At 36.9% G+C, this 14,225-nt stretch overlaps 1 pseudogene; it reads left to right on the top strand.

The window, feature by feature from the left end:
* Window positions 1-14,143: 14,143 nt before the first annotated feature.
* LOC116524565 lies at window positions 14,144-14,225 on the top strand (annotated as a pseudogene).

Genomic DNA, 14,225 nt, shown 5'->3' with positions numbered 1-14,225 from the left:
GACCTATTGATAGAGTTATAGCCTAAAGGTGAAAACACAGAACATTTCCTCACTCTGGTTATCTATTATCTGACAAGATTATGTGGGTCGTTGGGGCCTCAGTAATCCTCTGCATTGAACTACAAGTCAGATTGCAGAACACAGGACTATGAATACCTCCTCTGAGTTTTCCTTTTTGTTTTAAAATTGACAAATTTGCATGAAAAATATATATATTTTTTACTTTATTAACAGGTTATCTAAAATGTACTAACGTAATCTGTGTAGAAAATATTCTGGTATATCTTCAGGAAGAAATTATTAATAAAAAATGTTAAAACTACCATTACTCTTCAGAGATATTGCATTGGAAGTGCAATAGGATGCTTTTAAAACTGTTAAATGGATTATATCATCAATATATGTAGGATATCGAGTAATAGTACTTGCTGTTATTCAAATCTACTGGGTCAGGAGCTAAGCAAAGTACTTTATGTGGTATCTTATACAAGCCTTATAAAAACTTCTAATATAAGAATTAATAATCTGTACAGATAAGAAAACTATATTTTGGACACTCTGTTAGTATGTGGTCAGTCAGGGACTCAAACCAGGGTCTGATTAACTCTCATTCCCATGCCTACAACTTTGCCCTGCGCTGCCTTATCACATTAAATGTTGACAGCATCTGTCTCATAAAGAAACATAAATGAAAGAAAAGATACAAATCTTTTTGGTTTTTAAATATGTCTCATTTGTGTCAGTGATTGAAAAAGTACTAGGAGTTTGGGAGGAAGGACCAGTGTGTTGAAATATTAATACTATTCACTAAGGTACCAAATTCCCCCAAAGCAGTGGTTTTAACATAAGGTTTTTTACTTTTAATTTCTTCCTCACATTCAAAACAGGAATTTCTGATAAGTGAGCAGCATTAGCACAAGCGGTCTTTCGGTTTTTTCCTTATCATGGCTTTGTCATCTTCAATATGTGATTTTCAAGGGTGTCAAAACAGTTTCAGTAAAAACTGGAAGTGCAGTGGATTGTGAATTGGAGGTTTTTATGGGGCAGGCTTGGTAGTGTCACTCATCTCTTTTGCCTATTTCTATTGGTAAAAATTTAGTTGCATCAACCCACCTAACGCCAAAGGAGGCTGACAAATAATCTAGTTATTTGCTATGGTCTGAATGTGCCTAAAATTCTATGTTGAAACCTTATCACTGATATGATAGTATTAAAAGACAGGGCCTCCTAAAGTTGATAAAGTGATGAATGGGATTAGAGACCTTATAAAAGAGATCTGAGGAAGCTGTTTGTCCCTTCTGCCCCTTCCACTATGAGAGGACACACAAGAAGGTACAAGCCATCTCCAGATGCAGAATCTGCTGCACCCTTGGTCTTGGACTTCCCAGTCTCCAGAACTATAAGAAATAACTTTCTATTATGTGTAAACTACTCAGTCTAAGGCATTGTGTTATAGAAGCAAGGATGGACTTAGACACTATGTGACCAAGAAAAGGGGGTTAGGGGGATCAAATTTGATGCTATGACATGGTGTCCTGAAGTTTAGAACTACTGAAGTAAAAACTGCAATTTGGTCATATTAAAAAATTGTTGACCACTCGAAGAGTTAAGAAACCATTATCTTTAATTTTTTTCTTTTCTCATTTTTGTTAATTCTTTCCTTTTAGTTTTTAACTTCTACTTTTTAGTTACCGAGAGGGACCCACAAATAGTTATTTTGATACCATAAAATGCATAAGGGCCAATATGTGTACATGTTTGTGTATTTGAGTTTGTCAGAGTGGCATGGATAGTATAAAGAACTGTTTTGTGTTTTGATTATTGCAGGCTTTTTCTTTTCCACATGACTTGTAAATATGTTACTTCTAAATATATTGAAGTATTATAGCAATATCAGTATTAATGGGACTTATATTTCCACTATGGTGAAATATCAGTGGCCAAATTTGTCTTCCATTTTAAACAGCTAAAACTGGATGGTGTATATAAAATTATGCCTTTTCAGACACTGAATAACTAGCAATGTAGCACTGCTATCCCTGATGAAAGAAAAACTAAAAGGCAAGGTTTATTACTGCCCCATCTTAATGTCTGGAGGCATTTTCCAAAACCACAGCACAGGGAAGTGAAACCGAAACAGAACCCAGAGAGATCAATGCATTGAGGAGGCAGAGATCAGAGTTCTGGGAGGCTAAAGCAGTTAATTTTATAAGGTGGGAGTCAGCTATACAGAGGAAGAGCAGGCATCAGAGATCGGAAGAAGGCTTTCCTGAACTTCTGGCTGATAACTGATCTGCACATGTATGCGAAGAAACTACTGATACACATCTTGGGGAAAAAACTATCGGGAAACAGTAAGCCAAACAATTCCTGGGGTTCTCACCGAGCTAGAAATAGCTTGTGTTCCCAGCAGCCAAAGAGAAAAAACCTTTCGTTACACAGTCATTTAGCAGAATCCTCAGGAAGAGATCACCTTAATAGTGGAGATAACTTAGAATAAAGGCTGCTCTGTATGTATCTTAACAAAGTTAAAAGCAAGCTTGAAAGAGTCAAACTACTTCCAAGTAACTTAAGTGTTCTCAAATTTCTATATGATTTACAGGAGTACAACAAAAGATAGCACCCAATGGTGTAAAATTTATAATCTTCAGCAGCCAAACAAAATTTGCTAGGCTTACAAAGAAGCAGGAAAACATGACCCATAGCCAAAAAGCACTCAATCAATACAAACAGACCTAGAAATTACAGACATAATAGTATTAGGAGATAAGGACATTGAAGGAGCTGCTATATGGTCTATATACTCAGGAAGATGAAGGAAAACAAGAATATGATGCAGAGTGAAATAGAAGAAACAAAAAAGATTCAAACAAAACTCTGGAGATTACAAACACAATATCTGAAATTAAAAATGCACTGGATGTGATTAACTGTAGATTACACACTGCAAAAAAGATCCATTAACTTGAAGACACAGCAATAAAAACTATCCAAAATGAAAAACTGATTTTAAAAAATTAGAAAAAAATTAACAGAGCATCATGACATCAAGGCCAGTATCAAGCATTCTAACATACATTTAGGTGGGTCCCAGATGGGAAGAGAAGCACAGAAAAACTATCTGTAGAAACAATGGCTGAAATGTTTCCAAATTTAATGAAAAATATAAATCTATGAAAAAGAAAATATAAACACACCCCAAGCAAAATAAAGATAAAACCACTCCAAAGCACATCATAAATGCATTGCTGAATCAAATACAACAAAGGTGACATCACAACCAATCCCAGAGAAATATAAAACATCCTCAGAGACTATTATGAATACCTCTATGCCCACAAACTAAAAAATCTAGAGGAAATGGATAAATTCCTGGAAACACGCTACCTCTCAAGATTGAAAAAGGAAGAAATTGAAATCCTGAAGAGACTAATCCTAAGTTCCAAAATTGAATCAGTAACAAAAAACCAGCCAATCAAAAAAAGCCCTGGGCCAGATGGATTCATAGGCAAATTCTACCAAATATACAAAAAACAGCTGGTATTAGTCCTACTAAAACTATTCCAAAAAAATCGAGGAAGAAGAGTTACTCCTGGCCGGGCGAAGCGGCTCACACCTGTAATCCCAGCACTTTAGGAGGCCGAGGCAGGTGGATCACAAGTACAGGAGATCGAGACCATCCTGGCTAATAGGGTGAAACCCTGTCTCTACTAAAAAAATACAAAAAAAAAAAAAAATAGCTGAGCCTAGTGGCATGCGCCTATAGTCCCAGCTACTCAGGAGCCTGAGACAGGAGAATCACTCGTCCTGGGAGGCAGAGGTTGTGATGAGCTGAGATTGCGCCTCTGTACTCCAGCCTGGTGACAGCGAGACTCCATATCAAAAAAACTTAAAAAAAGGAATTCCTCCCTAACTCATTCTGCAAACCTAGTCAATACCAAAATATGGCAAAGACACAACAAAAGAGAAAACTACAGCCCAAAATCCCTGCTGAACACAGATTCAAATATCCTCAACAAAATACTAGCAAAGCAAATACAGCAGCACACCAAAACGTTAAATCACCACAATCAAGTGGGCTTTATTCTTGTCATGCAAAGTTGTTTCAACATATACAAATCAATAGATGTGTATTAAAAGCAGAATTAAAAACAAAAACATATGATCATCTCAACTGATGCAGAAAAAGTATTCAATAAAATTCAATATCTCTTCATGATAATAACAAACTAGGCATGAAAGGAACATACCTCAAAATAACAAGACATATGGGTCTTGTTATTCAAACCCAGTTCAAATGCACAGCCAACATCATACTTAGTGGGTGAAAGCTGGAAGCATTTGCCCTAAGAACTGGAACAAGACAAGGATTTCCCGTTCAACCTAGTACTGGAAGTCCTGGCCAAAGCAATCAGGCAAAAGGAAAAAGAAAAGATCCAAATTGGAAAAGAAGAAGTCAAATTATCTCTCTCCACTGAGGATATGATTCTATACTTAGAAAACCCTAAAGACTTCTTTAAAAGGCTCCTAGACTTGATAAACAACTTTAGTAAAGTTTCAAGATACAAAATCAATGTAAAAAAGGTCATTAGCATTTTATACAGCAATAATATTCAAGTTAACAGCCAAATCATGAATACAATCCCATTTGCAATAGTCACACACAAGAAATAAAATACATAGAAATATGTCTAACCAAGGAGATGAAAGATCTCTACAAGGAGAACTACAAAACACTGATGAAAGAAATCACAGATGACACAAACATCTGATGCTAATGGATTGAAAAAATCAATATTAAAATGTCCATATTCCACAAAGCAGGCTACAAATTCAATGCAATTCCTGTCAAAATACCAGTGTCATTTTTCACAGAAGTAGAAAAAAATACTCCTAAAGTTCATATGGAAACAAAAAAGAGTCTGAATAGCCAAAGTAATTCTAAGCAAAAAGAACAGACCTGGAGGCATCACATTGCCCCTCTTCGAATTACACGACAAAGCTATAATAACTAAAAAGCATGGCACTAGTACAACAATAGACACATAGATCAATGGAACACAATAGAAAATCCAGAAATAAAGCCACACACCTACAGCCAACTGATCTTCAACAGATTTGACAAAAATAAACAATGCAGAAAAGGCACCCTATTCACAAAATGGCACTGGGGAAACTGGCTAGCCATTAACAGAAAAACAAAACTGAACCCCTATCTTTCTCCATATACAAAAATTAACTCAAGGTGGTTTAAAGACTTAAATGTAAGACCTTAAAGTATAAAAATTTTAGAAGAAAACCTAGAAAATACTCTTCTGGACATCAGTCTGAGCAAAGAATTTTTGATCATGACCCCAAAAGCAAATGCAACAAAACAAAAATTGACAATTGGGACCTAATTAAACTAAAGAATATATGCAGGCCTGGCATGGTGGCCCACACCTCTAATCCCAGCATTTTGGGAGGCCAAAGCAGGAGGATCACTAGAGGCCAGGAGTTCAAGACCAGCCTAGGCAACATAATGAGACCCTTTCTACAAAAAAATTTTAAATTAGCCAAGCATGGTGGCATGCACCTGTAGTTCCAACTTCTCAGGGGGCTGAGGTGAAAGGATCACTTGCACCTAGGAGCTCGAGGCTGCAGTGAGCCATCATCTCACCACTGCACTCCAGCCTGGACAACAAAGTGAGACCCTGTCTTGAAATAAAAGAATAATATATACACAGCAAAAGAAGCTATCAACAGAGTAAACACACAGCCTACAGAATGGGAGAAAATATTTGCAAAGCACGTATTTGACATAGGACTAATATCCAGAATCAATAAGGAACTTAAACAAACCAACAAGAAAGAAAGAAAAAAAAACTCCATTACAAATGAGACAAAGGGCCAAGCACAGTGGCTCATACCTGTAATCCCAGCACTTTGGGAGGCTGAAGCGGGTAGATCGCTTGAGGCCAGGAATTTGAGGCCAGCCTGGCCAACATGGTGAAACCTCACGCCTACTAAAAAATATAAAAATTAGCTGGGCATGGTGGTGCACACCTATAGTCCCAGCTAATCAGGAGGCTGAGGCAGGAGAATTGCTTGAACACAGGTGATGGAGGTTGCAGTGAGCCAAGAATGTGCCACTGTACTCCAGCCTGGGTGACAGAGCAAGACTCCATCTAAAAAAAAAAGAAAAAAACTGGGTAAAGGACATGAACAGACAATTCTCAAAAGAAGACATACAAGCAGCCAACAAACATGCAAAGTGCTGAACATCATTAATCATCAAATAAGTGCAAATTAAAACCACAATGGGATATCATCTCACACCATTCAGAATGGCTATTATTAAAAAGTCGAAAAACACTAAATGTTGGCATGGATGTGGAGAAAAGGGAATGCTTATACACAATTGGTGAGAGTGTAAGTTACTTAAATCTCTATGGAAAACAGTTTAGTCCTTGTTTCTCAAAGGACTAAAATTAGAACTACCATTTGGCTCAGCAATCCTATTGCTGGGTATATATCCAAAGGAAAATAAACTAGTCTATCAAAAAGATACCTGTCGTTGTGTATTCATTGCAGCACTATTTATGATAGCAATGACGGGAATCAACCTAGATGCCCATCAATGATAGACTGGATAAAGAATATATGGTAGACATACACTACAGCATACTACACAGCCATAAAAAGGCAAAATAATATTATTTGCAGTAGAATGGATTATCCTAAGTAAATTAACACAGAAACAAAAACAAAATATTGCATATTCTCACTTATAAGCAGGAACTTCTCACTGGGTACAACAGACATGAGGATGGGAATGATAGACACTGGGGACTCCAAAGCAGGGAGCCAGGGAGGGAGAAAGGATTGAAAAACTTCCTAATGGATACTATGCTTATTATTTCGGTGTTGGAATCATAGAAGCCCAATCCTCAGCATCACACAACATACACTTGAACAGATCTGCACATGTACCCCATGAATCTAAACTTAAATAAATAAATTATTGCTGAAAACTATTGATGAAGACAAAAATCTTAAAGGCAACCTGAGTGAAAAAAAATACAGGGGTACAAAGATAAGGATAACAACAGACTTCTTGTCAGAAACTATACAAGCCAGAAGACATGGAACAGCATCCTTAAGGTACTGTACTGAAAAAGAAAAAAACAATCACAAAAAATAAATAAATAAAAAATAAAACCCGCCAACCTAAGACTGATAATGAGTGAAAATATCTTTCAAAAATGAAGATGAGCCAGACATAGCAGCACACACCTGTGTTTCTTGTGGGACTGAGGTTGGAGGATTCCTTGAACCCAGGAGTGTGAGTCCAGCCTGAACATAAAGTGAGACACTGTCTCTTTAAAGAAAAATAATGGAGAAGAAATAAAGATGTTTTTAGGCAAATAAAAATCAAGCCATCTTACCTCCAGCAGACCCACCTCATAAAAAAAGTTAGAAGTTTATCAGGCAAGAAGAAAATGATACCAGATAGAAATTTGGTTCTCCACAAAGAATAATGCCTTCCTGCTCCAAGAAATGGTTAAAATAATGGGATATTATTACATATTTTTTGAGATGGGGGTCTCACTATATTGCCCGGGCTGATCCCAAACTCCTGGGCTCAAGCAATCCTCCACTCTTGCCCCCTGAGTAGCTGTGATTACAGATGCATGCCACCAAGCCTGGCTGGAAATTATTTTAAATCTAATTTAAAATGATTGATTAAAGTAAAAATAATAATGATTCATGTAGTGTTTATAATATACGTAAAGTATTGCACAGGACAAAAATATCACAAAAGAAGATGCGAAATGCAGGAGTATCATTTTTTATATTATGTATGAAGCAATATTACATTATTTGAATGAATACTGTGTAGTAGCTTATGCCTGTAATCCCAGCACCTCGGGAGTCAGAGTTGGAAGGATTGCTTGAGCCCATGAGTTGAAGACCAGCCTAGGCAGCAAAGTGAGACCCTGTCTCTAGAAAAAAATAAAAAATTAGCCAGGTGTGGTTGTGCGCACCAGTAGTCCCAGCTACTCGGAAGCTGAGGTGGAAGGACAGCCTGAGTCCAGGAGGTTGAGGTTACTGTGAACCATGATCTCACCACTGCACTCTGGGCAGCAGAGCAAGACTTTGTCTCAAAAAAAGTATATTGTAGATCCTTGGAGAAACCAAGAAAAAAATAAAACAAAGAGCTAAAGCGAATAAGCTAATAGTGGATACAAAATTAAATACTAAATATAATTAAACCAGAAGAATGCAGGAAAATAGGACAAAAAAAAAAAAAAGAGCAAGAACAGATAGGAGAAAGAGAAAATAAATAATAAGATGGTAGATTTAAACCCAACCCAGCATTCCTATTTCTTGGTATTTGCTCAAATGAAATAAAACGTATGTCCACACAAAAACTCGTAAGCAAATTTATGTAAACTATAAACAAATATCAATCAACTGGCGAATGAATGAACAAAAAGTGGGATAGCTGTACAATGAAATACTATACAGCAATAAAAAGGAACAAACTGCATATACACACAAGACAGGGATGAATCTCAAAATTATTATGTGAAGGTAAAGGAGCCATCCACAAAACTCTGTATAATTACATGTACATGAAGTTGTAGAAAAGCAAAACTACAGCAACAGATAGATCAGTAGTTGCCAGAATCTGGGTGTGTGTGGTTCAGGGAGAGAGGATTAACTACAAAGGGACCATGAAGAAACTCTTTGGGGTGATGGAATTGTTCTGTTTCTTGACTGTGATGGGAGTTACACAGCTGTATACATTTGTGGAGACTCACTGAATTGTACATTTAAAATTACCCTTTAATAAAGCTGACATTAAAATGAATTAATGATTTGATAATCACATCTTTAAAAATAGCAAGTTGACATTATAAGTGAGCTAGTAAACACCCTTGAAATAAGACCCCAGTGTGGGGAGAGGAAGGGTAACTCACTGGGAAGAATGTGAAGGAAAAAAATCAGTAGAATAGCCCAAGTTCCAGGAATCCCAGGACTGAGTATATTAATAGAGACCCTAATCCCTTCTCTATAGGAATCTGTGAAAATGTCCCTGAGAGCTTTGGCGACTCTCTTATCTAAACAGAAAGAGTGACTTCATTACAGCCACTGTGCTAACTGATTTCATGTTGAAGGCATCAGGTAATATGGCAAGTTGAAATACCCTTGTATTTGCTACCTAGTTCCAAAGGGCAAACAAACAGGCCTCATTGAGCTAATCAAAGCCAACTGGTTTGGGTCTGAAGCAGTCACTGGATTAGGGACAGATGACAAATGCTTTTGAGAGAGATGTGTATAAACCATTTTAGAACCTGAGGCAGGGCGTATCATACTACAAGTGGGGCTGTGTAAGGCATAGCCGGGAAAAGAAAGCAAACTTTGAACTAAGGAACAAGTCGGAGTTTATGTCAAATATGCAGTTAGAAGGGAGCTCTGAAGACACACCTGTCTTCTTGTAAGGCTCATGAAAGAGTTTAGAGGTTGGATAGTTTTAAAACTGGTAAAGCAGGTAAATCCAGTTGACTTTTCATTCTGTTTTTATAGGATCTTGCATTTAACTTATTAATTCTTACTACCTTGTAATTGGTATATTAAATTTTTAAAATATGAGTAATTCATGAACAAGATAAAAATCCTATCTGCTTATATAACATCTCTCATTTAACTATTAATTCTTATTACCTTGTCATTGCTATTTTAAAACATTTTTAAGTGAAAGTGACACATGAACAAAACTTTTTAAAACTTGAACAGACACAGAAATGTATAAAAAGGAAAAGTTAAAGCATCTCTGCCCACACTTATCCCCCTTCTAGAAACAGGAATAATACTAAAGTCTCCTGAAGTTTGTGTAAATATGATCTTTATGTTGTAGCCCCTGAAATTTTGAGATTTCGTATATCTAGTTTTTAATACATGTTTATATCATCAAGCATCACTCGACTTTTCTCTTAGAAACTTTTGTTCACTTATTTGCCTTGACTGCTATCTACATCCAGCAAATGGTACCCCATTCATTCATATGTTCAAGGCCAAAATGTTGGGATCATCGCTGGTTCTTCTTTCTGTTTTAGTTACTCTCCGCATTTAAGCCATCAGCAACTCTTTTCAAATCCACCCCCAACATATTTGCAGTATTCTGCAGCTTCTTACCATATCTGATGCTACCACAGCTAGATCAGAGCCACCATCCCTCTCCTAACTAGTCTGACTCCCCTTTTACCTTTTAAAGCCTTCATATATGAAATTATGTCCTGCTCCCGTTAAAAACCCTCTAATAACTTTTCTTTGCACTAGAGTGAAATTCAAGGACTTTTTTGTAATCTTGAAAGCCTGTCATCAACTGGCTTTTGTCTACTTCTCTGACTTCCAACTTCTCTCTCTCTAGTTCGTTTTAGCAAAGCATGCCTCCATGCAATACTAGAAACAACTTCAATACATTTGCTTCTCAAGATAGTTTTTAGTTTTTGTTTGTTTTTTGCTTTTTATTCTGTCTGAAATGCTCTTCCTCAAATTTTTGCCTGGCTCACTCTCCTATATCACTCAATAGTCTGCTTAAATGTCACCTCCTTAGAAAGCTCTTGCCCTAAAATGTCATCTCATTCCATCACACCATTACTCATGATCCCCTTACCACGCTTTAACAATCTTTCTAACATTTATCATCACCGGAAAATAATGTATGTACGTGTTTTATTGCCTGTGATACACATCAAAATGTTAACTTCCTGAGGGCAAGGACATTTTTTCAATCACTACAGTCACGTTCCTAAAACAGTGCTTGGGTTGGGTGTGGTGGCTCATCCCTATAGTCCCAGCACTTTGAGCATGGTAGCATGTGTCTGTGGTCCCAGCTACTCAGGAGGCTAAGGTGGGAGGATCCCTTGAGCTTGGGAGGCAGAGGTTGCAGTAAGCCAAGATTGTACCACTACACTTCAGCAGCCTGGGTGACAGAGTGAGACCCTGTCTCAAAACAAATAAACAAAACAGTGTCCGTCATAAAGCAGGTGCTTAATAAATATTTTTTGAACGAATGAATGAAACTTGAGTGTCTCTAGGTATCTAGATAGTTTAATGAAGTGTTTCCTACCATTCATTTTCCTGTAATCCTTCTAGACCTTATTATGACTAACAACCACTAGTCAAATGTTTGGAGACATCCATTGTTTTTCCCTATCAGAGGCACAAAGAAATAGCTATCCAAAAATAACTGGACTAGCTCCAGCACTGGTTTTTAAAATATTGCCAACAATCTAACACAGGAAAATGGGTGCTTAATTATGTGTGAGAAACTTTGTCTTGATGTAGGTAAAGAGAAAAACAAAAGAAAATATTGTTAATATTTGTATTGTTTGATGTATTTTTTTTAGATGCATGACTCATTTCTTTCTCTCTTGTTTATTTTTATTTCATTTATTTATTTATTTTGAGACAGGGTCTCACTCTGTTACCCAGACTGGAATGCAGTGGTAAAATCATAGCTCACTGCAATTTTGATCTTGTGGGCTTATGTAATCTTCTCACCTCAGCCTTCCAAATAGCAGGGACTACCGGTGCGTGCCACCACACCCAGCTAATATTTTGTGTTTTTAATAGAGATGAAGTCTTGCTATGTTGGCCAGACTGGTCTCGAACTCCTGGAATCAAGTTATCCACCTGCATTAGCTTCCCAAAGTGCTGGGATTACAGGTGTGAGCCACCCCTCTGGTAGTACAACTCATTTCTAAGGAAATCCTGACAAGTGTCTCCCAGTGGAAGGCTGGGCCCATGTATATTAACCACACGTTTGGTTGCTCCAGACAATAGCATGGCTTTCATGAGTCTTCAGGGCTGCAGCATTCTGTATTAAGCAAGATCACTCTGATCCAGTGGATCACTCTGATATGCTCCTTCTGGAATGCTGCCAAAGCTACAAATACCTTCAAAGCCCTTTTCAAAATTACAAGGTAAAACTGTATTTTCTGATCGGTTATTCATGTTTTTCATGATGTAAATGATGATCTTTTCTTAACCTCAGACATCATTGCTAATAGATCCTTTTAATCCATTTGCATCTTTAAGAATCCATCATATAATCCTTAAAAAAAATCTTAACCACTTTTTACATTTTCCAGTGTAAGCAAATAAGATATGAGATTCAAAAGCACTCTTAAGATATCCCAGCTCTCTCCCAGGGCTATGTGACAATTTAATTAATTGTCCTGGCCCCATCATTTATTTGGCATGATGATACCTAGTAATCAAGTAAAACCACTAATTAAGGAAAAAAAATGTTACTCTGTTCATGGTTTCCATTGAAATATAGACAATTTAAAAGAATTTAGGACTTCATTTAAAATATCTGTAAGATTTGGGATTAACAAAAAATGTGTTGATTTGGATGTTGCTTTCAGGTTTCACACAATCAAGTGGTTCTCAACAAGGAAGACAATATAAATTCCTACAAATATGGTAGTAATTTAATTCTAACAATCACGTCTTTACATACAATGCATGATATGAAATATTTTGAAATGCCTGGATACAAAGGGGCTAGGACAGCAAGAACAGACACACCAAAGCTGGGTTGTAAACTTTTGCCTTAAGTTTAAAGCATAATGAAATCTGCCTAAAATTGCAATCGCAATGGTGCTGGAAGGAAGCAAAGGTAACACAGCTGAGAATTCATGGAGATTACTTGTAACAGGTTTTATAACCTAATAAAAAACACCAGACTATTTTATCCATATACCTGTTCTATCTGGAGACTTGTCAACTGATCCATGTCAAAATTCTTGTAAAAATAGGACTTATTAAAGCTAAGCTCTAATGTACTTATGCAGTACTTTCATTTGGTGTGAGATTAGCTTGGAGATGTGCTTTCATCCTTCTTTCTCCTGGCTGTGGCCCATGCAGACCACTCCTCAAGCTAGAAAGTGTTCTGGGAGCTTGCTGAAACTGTGTGACAAAACTAGCGGCTTCCCTCTGAGCTAGGTACACAACAGGCACTCAATAAATCCTATTCTCTTTCATTTCATATGCCATATTATCCTACTTCTGACGTGAGGCTTGCATTCAAGTTTGGGTGCTGTATCATATTGTCTTATAGTGGCTAAAAAGTGCCGTGAAATAAACAGAACATAGCCAGGTGCAGTGGCTCACACCTCTAATCCCAGTACTTTGGGAGGCTGAGATGGGCAGATCACTTGAGCCCAGGAGTTTAAGACAAAAATTCGCCTGGCGTGGTGCCACACACCTGTAGTCCCAGCTACTCAGGAGGATTACTTGATCCTGAAAGGTGGAGGCTGCAGTGGAGGAGGATTACTTGAGCCTGAAAGGTAGAGGCTGCAGTCAGCCCAGATTGTACCACTGTACTCCAGCCTGGGCAACAGAGCAAAACCTTGTCTCAAAAATAAATAAATAAATAAATAAATAAATAAATAAAATTTAATTTTAAAAAACTGAGCATATAGAAAGTTTCTGTTAGGTATTTCTTTTGCCTCGTGTGTGTGTGTGTGTGTGTGTGTGTGTGTGTGTGTGTGTATGACTTTCATTAACAACTTGTTTTTAACTTTCAGAGGAAATAGAGAAAAGTAGTGAGTAGTGTAATAGAAGAGTAGTGAGTAGTGGAATAAAGATTCTTGGCAATGTTATTTTGAAGAACAAATAATTCTATACTAAAAATTCATCAAGTTTGGCCAAATAAATAGCTACTTTCCACCGTATAGGACATTATTTCTCTTTCAATAAGGTTCTATTGTTTTTCTTATGTCAAGGGATTTCGCAGTTTAGAGAGATTAAGTAGTGAGTCCCACTTGGAATTCTTGGACAGACTCCAAAAGAAGTAATCTGTCTGAAGGAAAAAGAAAAGCTTTGTTTAGTTGATTTGTGATTGTATTTATTTACCATTTATTTAAAAATGTATTTATTTAGGGATCTATGGGCACATATAAACATCACTCCTCTCCTTATGTAAGCAAAGGTAATTGCACCGTATCTCCTGTTATTATTCCTTCCCTGTTTTTCTTTGTACTCTTAGGGAACATAAACACTGAAAATATCATTTATCTCTTTGAATGTATAGAAATACAGACACAGTTTTAAATACTTAGGTAGATGATATATGAAAATGGGAAAGACTATACTTTCAGGGATCATTTCTATAGTTTGTTACTAGAGAAGTTACTCTGAACATGTAGAGCAAAAAATAAAAAAAT

This window comes from Sapajus apella, unplaced genomic scaffold (genome assembly GCF_009761245.1).
Source record: "Sapajus apella isolate SASKATOON/1434 unplaced genomic scaffold, GSC_monkey_1.0 scaffold45, whole genome shotgun sequence".
Classification (NCBI taxonomy): Eukaryota; Metazoa; Chordata; class Mammalia; order Primates; family Cebidae; genus Sapajus; species Sapajus apella.
Note: the sequence above shows the minus strand (reverse complement) of the source record. Positions and strands in the feature narration are given on the sequence as shown.